Source organism: Amaranthus tricolor, chromosome 4 (genome assembly GCF_026212465.1).
Source record: "Amaranthus tricolor cultivar Red isolate AtriRed21 chromosome 4, ASM2621246v1, whole genome shotgun sequence".
Classification (NCBI taxonomy): Eukaryota; Viridiplantae; Streptophyta; class Magnoliopsida; order Caryophyllales; family Amaranthaceae; genus Amaranthus; species Amaranthus tricolor.
The window spans coordinates 753905-761780 of NC_080050.1; positions in this window are offsets into that span (position 1 = coordinate 753905).

Genomic DNA, 7876 nt, shown 5'->3' on the forward strand with positions numbered 1-7876 from the left:
TACTCTATATAGTTTAAGTAGAAATTGATGCCAATTGCAACTTAAAGCATGGTTGAAGTTGAACAAGACACCTTTCAATTTTAATTATAGAAATGAGAATGTTGATACCTAGTTTTATTGTTGTTGGTGCTTCTATTCCTATTCCTAGTCCTATTCCTATTCCTATTCCTATTCCTACTCCAACACCTACTATCCTAGAGTCCTAGTTGATAATGAGATGAGGCATAAAGATAAGAGTAAGACATTTGCTAATTGTGATGAAATGTCATGTCAATCATCTCATATCCAAGTTAAGAAAGCATCATCTAACTGAAACTCACCAAACATGATAGTAGCTTCATGCCTATTAACTCATAATCCATCCCCTATGCTTTTGCCACGAGAAACATAGATGTGAAAATTAAGAAATGGAGAAAATTACCTTAAAAAAACACTTTTATGAGATTTATAGAAAGTGAAAAAAATACATGCTTAAGGTGAAAAATAAGTTTAAATATGTAGATGGAAATTAGAAAAAAATTTTAAATAATGATATATATAAATTTAGCAAATTTTATGAGACAAACAAAAAGAAAAATGCGCAAAAGTCATGAGAAAAATATTTTTTGTGTTTTAAATTAAAAAATAAGAGAAAGGGAAGAAAAATTAAAGGTATGAGAAAACCAATCAATAAATAGAAAGGAGGAGGAGATGTACAAATAAAAAAGCAAAATACCATATGTTACACTAGATAATGTGTGTTTTCAAAAAGCATTCAAAAATAATATTTAATAACTTTATAAACACCAAAACAATTGGATATTGCTAATAATGCTCTCATCATCATCATTATAATATCTACCGTATCCCATTTATAAAACTGTGAAAGAAAATTACTCAATTAAAAATTTAACTTATATTTATAGTCTAAAATATATTACGTATAAACAATATGAATTTGAGAATAAAAAAATGACAAGGTTTGATCTTACAACTTTTTTGCTATTATAACACTTAATATCGCCTAGACTTACTATTTTTACGTGAAGATTAAAATGTTATCATGCACACATAATATTGGCAAATTAAAAGTCGGAGGCGTCCCATCCCTTCCTAAGTATGTTTTACCATTGCTCACACAAAATTTTTGGGCCGAAAGTGTGAATACAACACGAGACTTTATTTTGTACGATATATAATATTCTACTTGAAATAATAAGAGATGAATGAATGTTGAAATTCAAATTAATTTATTACTTTTATCATTTTATTGGCTTCTAATACCTTATAATTTTCCTAATCTAATTATTTTTTATTTTTAGTTTTATTGAGACATATCATTGATTGATTATTCATCTAAGAATGACTATTTACTTAATTGTTTATTTAACTGTATATATTTTTCACGGATTTGATCAATAGAGATAGATTTATGACCAATCAATAAATTATGTGTTCCTTGATCATCGTTTATTGATTGCATTGGTATAATATTGTTTACAAGTTGCAAAGAAAAAGTATGGAAAGGGTGAAATAAGAGGAAATATTGCTCCTAATCTAATTATCTCTTTAATTAGTTGTCTCACCTCTTACATGAACTTCCATTATCTTGTTTTTCCTTTTGTAGCCAAACATAACCCAACTTATTACATTTATTGGCAAACTACCAAATGCTTGCCTAATCATGTTCTTAACCCCACTCTTGTTTGGGGCTTTTGGGGTTTTTATATTGTTATAAATTTTCTATATTTTTTTTTATTACAAGGTAGGTTAGGGCAAGAAAAGATGAGGACTCTGAGAATCAAAATTAGAGCATTACTCAGAACAAGTGATATTTACTCCAGCTAAAAAAAATTTGATTCACTACAACAAATTTAACTTTTCGTGACATTGAATTTAGTGACATTAAAAAGTTGCCACCGATTTATATTTTTAGTGTAATAATTGTTGGTTTTTTTTTAAGTTCCACTATAAAGTGATTTATTATCCTACGTCGCGCAACACTTTAGTGTGATTTTTTATTATGCTGTTACAAGGTCTAATAAATATGACTAAATCCACTATATATACTATTAGAAATTTAAAGTAATGACATTTAAATTAAATGTTGCTAAATATATCTCATTAAAAGCAACTTATGTTGTAGTGATTTTCTTTCATTATGTTGTTACTACAATGTGGAAAAATCTTACAAAAATATTACCACTCGCGTTTCATGAAAGTTCGATGTTACCATGTAGAATTTCACTTAAATATAATACTAACATAGATATAAAAGTAATTTTTTATTTCAAGGTAAGGAGAATCCTCCATAGGTAAAAAGTGAGGAATCTTTCTATAAATTGTTAAGAATATTATTGTCTATATTCTAAATTGTTAAAAATTTTATCTATAATTACTTTTTTGATTAAATAAAAATTCTCTTATTAATTAGCCGAAAATGCTCAAAACTTGTATAGCTTAAAAAAGTCATACTAAAACTTATCATGCCAATTATCTTCATAATTGGCAAAGAGTATATATTCTATGTACCAAGTGAGTAGAACAATAAGTACGTACAAACAACAACCAACATTAGCAATTAATCAAATAATAATCAAGGATTATGAAAAGGTTAACTTGACAATAATTAATTGTCAAATTTAGACTATAATTTGTATGTTTTGTAATAATGATTAAATTTTCATCAACCAAAATGTATTTTTAACTATTAAGTATCAACTATAGATTAACAATTAATATATTAAAAACTACCAACCAAATTCATGGATGAAGGATATTGAGAACGTAATTCACCTAAAATAAGCTTAACTCTACCAAAAGTTTGACCTAAAAGTTTAATATGTTCAAATCTTACTTATTTTTTGTGTGAAGGCTTGTAATGTAATCACATTTTTAGCCCAATAATTCTCAATAAAAGAATATATTTGAGTGTATAACATATTATAAAAGGTCAATCATCAACGTAAACTTTTAATTAAATGATTATACTAAAAAAACGAATAGTAAGCATAAAATTTCGAAACACGACAAGACATAAACTATAATGTCAAAGTGGAGTATATTAGGTTTTTGATGGGTTTTAATGGGTCCCACCACAACTAACCTAAAAAATAAAAGCAAGATTAGAACAAGGTGCGGAAACTAAGGAGGTCCATACAATATTACTATTACATGACCATATAAATCAACCAATATAGCAAATGGGGAGACAAGATAAGCTAAGGAGTGTCAATTGAGATGTGAAATTGGGCATCAATTGAATGTATATGCATGCACGTATACAATATATACAAAATAGTAAGATTGGATGTGTTTTGTGACATTTATGAAAATGAAGTATCAAACTTTAACCCAAGAGAAGTATGTCGGCACGTGTGATGTGCGTAATGGTATTAATTTCAGATAAAATAAGCGGTTTAATTATTTGTTTATTCTTGTTTCAATATGTTTGGATTTCAACTCTCACGTTATAAAACTCACAGATAAATTTGCTTCGTTTATATTTTTTCGATTCACCTAGCTAATTGATTTTGTTTTGTCACGCTTTACCAAAATGAAATAAACAACCTAAGAGAAGTGGCTCGGTGCGTGTGATGTGCCAAATCATATTAACCTGAGGTAGAGTAAGTGGTTTAATCATTAGTTACTCGTGTTTCAATACGTTTGGATTTCTATCCTCATGTTATAGAACTTACAAATAAATGATAGTTGCTTCATTTATATTTTTTTCCATACACTATCTAATTGATTTTGTTTTGTCACGCTTTACGAAAATAATACATCAAACTTTAACTTAAGAAAAGTGGGTGAATGCTCATGCTTCAATACGTATGAATTTCGTTCCTATCATCATAGACCTTACAAATAAATGATAATTATTTCATTCACAATTTTTTCAATTCACCTAAGTTAAAATATAGGGGTTTAATTTTCACCAATATATTTTTTGTGATTATTACTTGTAGATTATTTTATATTTAAAAAAAAGGTGTGGCTGATGGGTATTGATTAGAATTTTAACAAGCATATAGAAGGAGAGGACGGGCCAAAAATGTTAATGTTCTCCCTCGTCGGAGTGCCTAGTGAAGCCAAGACATGAATGGGCCTCTTGCTTCCTGCTGCCTTCGTCTAACATGTGGCTTCGACACTCTTAGTTGGTTGTTTCAATTTATGTGGGATATGGGTCTTTGTCATTATCTATCTACTATTGTTGTGGGTATTTGTGAACATGAATACCATGATTGTCTCTCTTATTATACAAATAATTATGCTTATGGGTTTTCATTCGGGACATCGGGTAGATTTCAGATCAGATGTTTCGGATCGATTTAATATCGGGTTATGTGACTGTATTGGTTTTTACATAATTGATAATACATTTTTAATGTCAGGTAATATCTTACAAGGTCAGATAAATATCTAGGCATCACTCATCAGAAAATGATCATGTTAGTTTCTATGAGAGAATTACACTGAGTATGGTGATGATGAAGAATGATGGTACATAGGTGTATATTCTTATATTGTAGAGTATACAATGTATGATTTGGGGCTTAGTATGTAATATGAGTCCTCAATCATAAGCTTAGATTGATAAATGGTTATAGTCTCACAATATGTTATAAACTAATATTGTACAATATGTTCAATCGTAGATGTTATGACAAACACAAGAAAAATAAATCGAAAATAATAAATATCACACATAGATTTAACAAGGTCTATTAACAATGTGTTAGTTACATCCATAGGGAGAGAGAACATATATTTTTTTATTATGTGGGAGAGAGAAGAGTATATCATCATCATCATAACCAGTGTATCCCACTCATTGAAATCTATGGTCAGGGTTTGGGGAGGGAAGAAAGACGGCAACTCATATCCATAGGGGAGAGTGCGGTCAAAAAGTCCCTCAACTCGAGAAAGGTCTTCAAAGAGAGAGAAACCTACAACTTACAAATAGAATAAATAGAATACGTACAAATAACTAAAAATAAAGATAAAATTAAAGAAGGAAGTAAAGTGATAATTAAAGGTAAAGAACAATAACAAACGATGGGTATAAAGGACATGTTTAGTAATTTAAAACGTGGATAAGGCGCCGCCAACTGCCCATATCCCTGGTCAGGTGAAGTTCATGCAGGTCACTTTTAATCTGTTCCTCCCACGTTCTCTTAGATCTTTCTCGACTTCTCTTGCCCTTCACTATGATGCATTCGATCCTTCTTACTGGGGCGTCATGGGTCTTTCTTTGCACATGCCCAAACCATCTCAACTTGTTTTCCCGCATCTTCGCAGAGAGAGGTGCAACCCCTAACTTCGGAGAGAGAAGAGTACATAATACAGAATTCAAATCAGTAAGTTAACAAGAATTTATATAGGACTCTCATAAACAGGACTAATTACTAAATCTAATTAGGTTTGGATTCAGATTCTAAGCCTAATAACAAAAACAGTCAAACGGACATCTACGCGTATAGAAAAACATAAATCATATTATCACAATATACATAATTGTTAAAATAAAAAGCCTCAAATATTAATTTTTTAGATTCTCTAGTTTTTCACTATTCTATTGTATATATACTAATAATGAAAAATAACAATTACTCTTAATAGCAATTTAAAAAAAACATAAAGTATATATATATAAAATGCTCGTGTTCATAAATTAGATTTTTAAAGTGAAAACAACTCAATTAATTAATGATATTGATAGGCTAAACTACTCTATTAATTACCTCCGTTCGTGGGGCATCAGTCCCACAAACAATTTGGTACTTCACATTAGCAAGTTGCAACTTACATATCACATTATAACCGAGTTTTATCTCAAGTGAAGTAAGTATTTGTCAAGATAGTATAAGTCTATTTTTCTTTTATATATATTTTTAATAACTATTTTAAATTTTAATAAAAGGTGGTTTAAAAGATAAATAATGTTGTTTTATAATTAATACTTTCTAGTCCCTTTTATTCTTCCTAATTATCCCATTACTTTTTAGTTACTATTCACTAATTACTCTTAATTTATATTTTATTTTTAATCTATAAGTTAAAATATAGTCAAGTGAGATCTTGTTTTACTCGTTTCATTGCAACGATTATTAATATCAAGTTTTTATAATTTTAACTTTGCACAATTTGAGATATTAAGAGTTAAAATGTTGTTTTGACAAGTGTGAAAAAGGTAAATAGAACAAGTAGAATGAATAGGAGGGAGTATTAATTATTAATTAATTAATAAAAATATAATTGTTGTAACTAGCTAAACCATGACAACATGAGACGACTTGCAAATACTTGACATAAGCTCCGTGATTGTTCCATGCACTATGTCCACCATGCACCATGTCCACAATCAGTTGCAATTGATCATTATGACAATTACAAACACCCATTCTCATGACCATCCCAAACTCACATATTTTGGGCATTGGTAGATTGTGGGAAGTATTTAGATGAAGTTATTTTAATCATGGTAGAGTGAGAAAAGAAAATGATTAGATGAAAATCGAACTTAAAATCTGTTGGAAATTATAAGACTCTCAGCTCTCCACGTCAACTATTCGTGTGCTCAACCAAGCAATCCGTATGCATTAATAAGAAACACAAAAGTTAGTTAGACTCTTGTAACCAACTTCTGTTGTGTGTAACAGAAAGTTGTTAGTTATAGCTGTGTATTTTGGTTCTTCCCTTGCTTCTGATTTCTCTTGTATATATACTCTCATACTCTCATTACTAGTTTTTCCTTAAAAAACACCATTTCTAATTTCTTAATTTCTAAAATTAATTGATAAGTTTAAAGATTAGTCAATACATACAACTTTAAAAGCTCAAATTTGAAAAAAATTTACTCCAAATATAAAAAATCATTACAATTATTACATTGATGATCCAAAAATGATGACATAAAAAAATAACAATATAAAATTCAAAAATTAATCAAATTTTTAAAAGGGGATCATGTTGTATTATAATTCGGTTTGACCTACTTTTTTAAATTTTCTATTTTTTGATTGGTGGCCGAAATTCAATAATTATAACCCACTAATTTCGCCTAAGTTTTGAATTTTAAGTAAGATAAAATATTTATCATAATTAAAGTGATCAGGGTTACTATTGTCTCTTTGCTTTTGTTATATTTCTATTTTATTTATTATCTTTTTAAACTTATATACAAATTTATTCCCTCTCTTAGTTCATCCATAATTTTAATATTATTTTCTTTTATCTTTTTATCTAGTTAAAATTTGATAAAATAGACATTAAACTATAAAGACATGGACAATAACATGTCCTTTTTTTTTTATATTTTAAATAATGGCTTTTAAGAACTAATATAAGTACTTAGTGAAGTCGATATTTTAAGGAGTAGGTGATTATCTTGTTATGATACGAGGTTAACTCTATTGTCTCCTTTGAGTCCTTTTACGGGAAATCAAGACATGTCATATAATTTAATCTTTTTCATTTTTGAAGTTTCAAGTCCACCTAAAATTGGGCGGGCAAGTGCGGTATATATCCCCTCTCCTATATTTATACCCACTTCAACTTTTCATATACGTTATTTATCCATCATCCATCATCACCATCAGTATATCTAATGTATCTCGCTCATAGAATCACGATCAAGATTTTAGGAAGGATGAAAGCAACATATTAATCCTTATTGAAGGAGACTGTGCGCAACCAAAAAGATCCTATGCTTGAAAAATCTGAAAAAAATAAAATAAAAAAATAAGACAATACAAAAAGCAAGTAGTAAGACAAAATAATTTAAACTAAGTAAAAAACTAATAACATAAACTAAAGAAACATAAATAACAAACAAATACATAGAAAATTAGAAACTATAAACATGGGAAAGATAACCACTTATATTCTAGGGCAC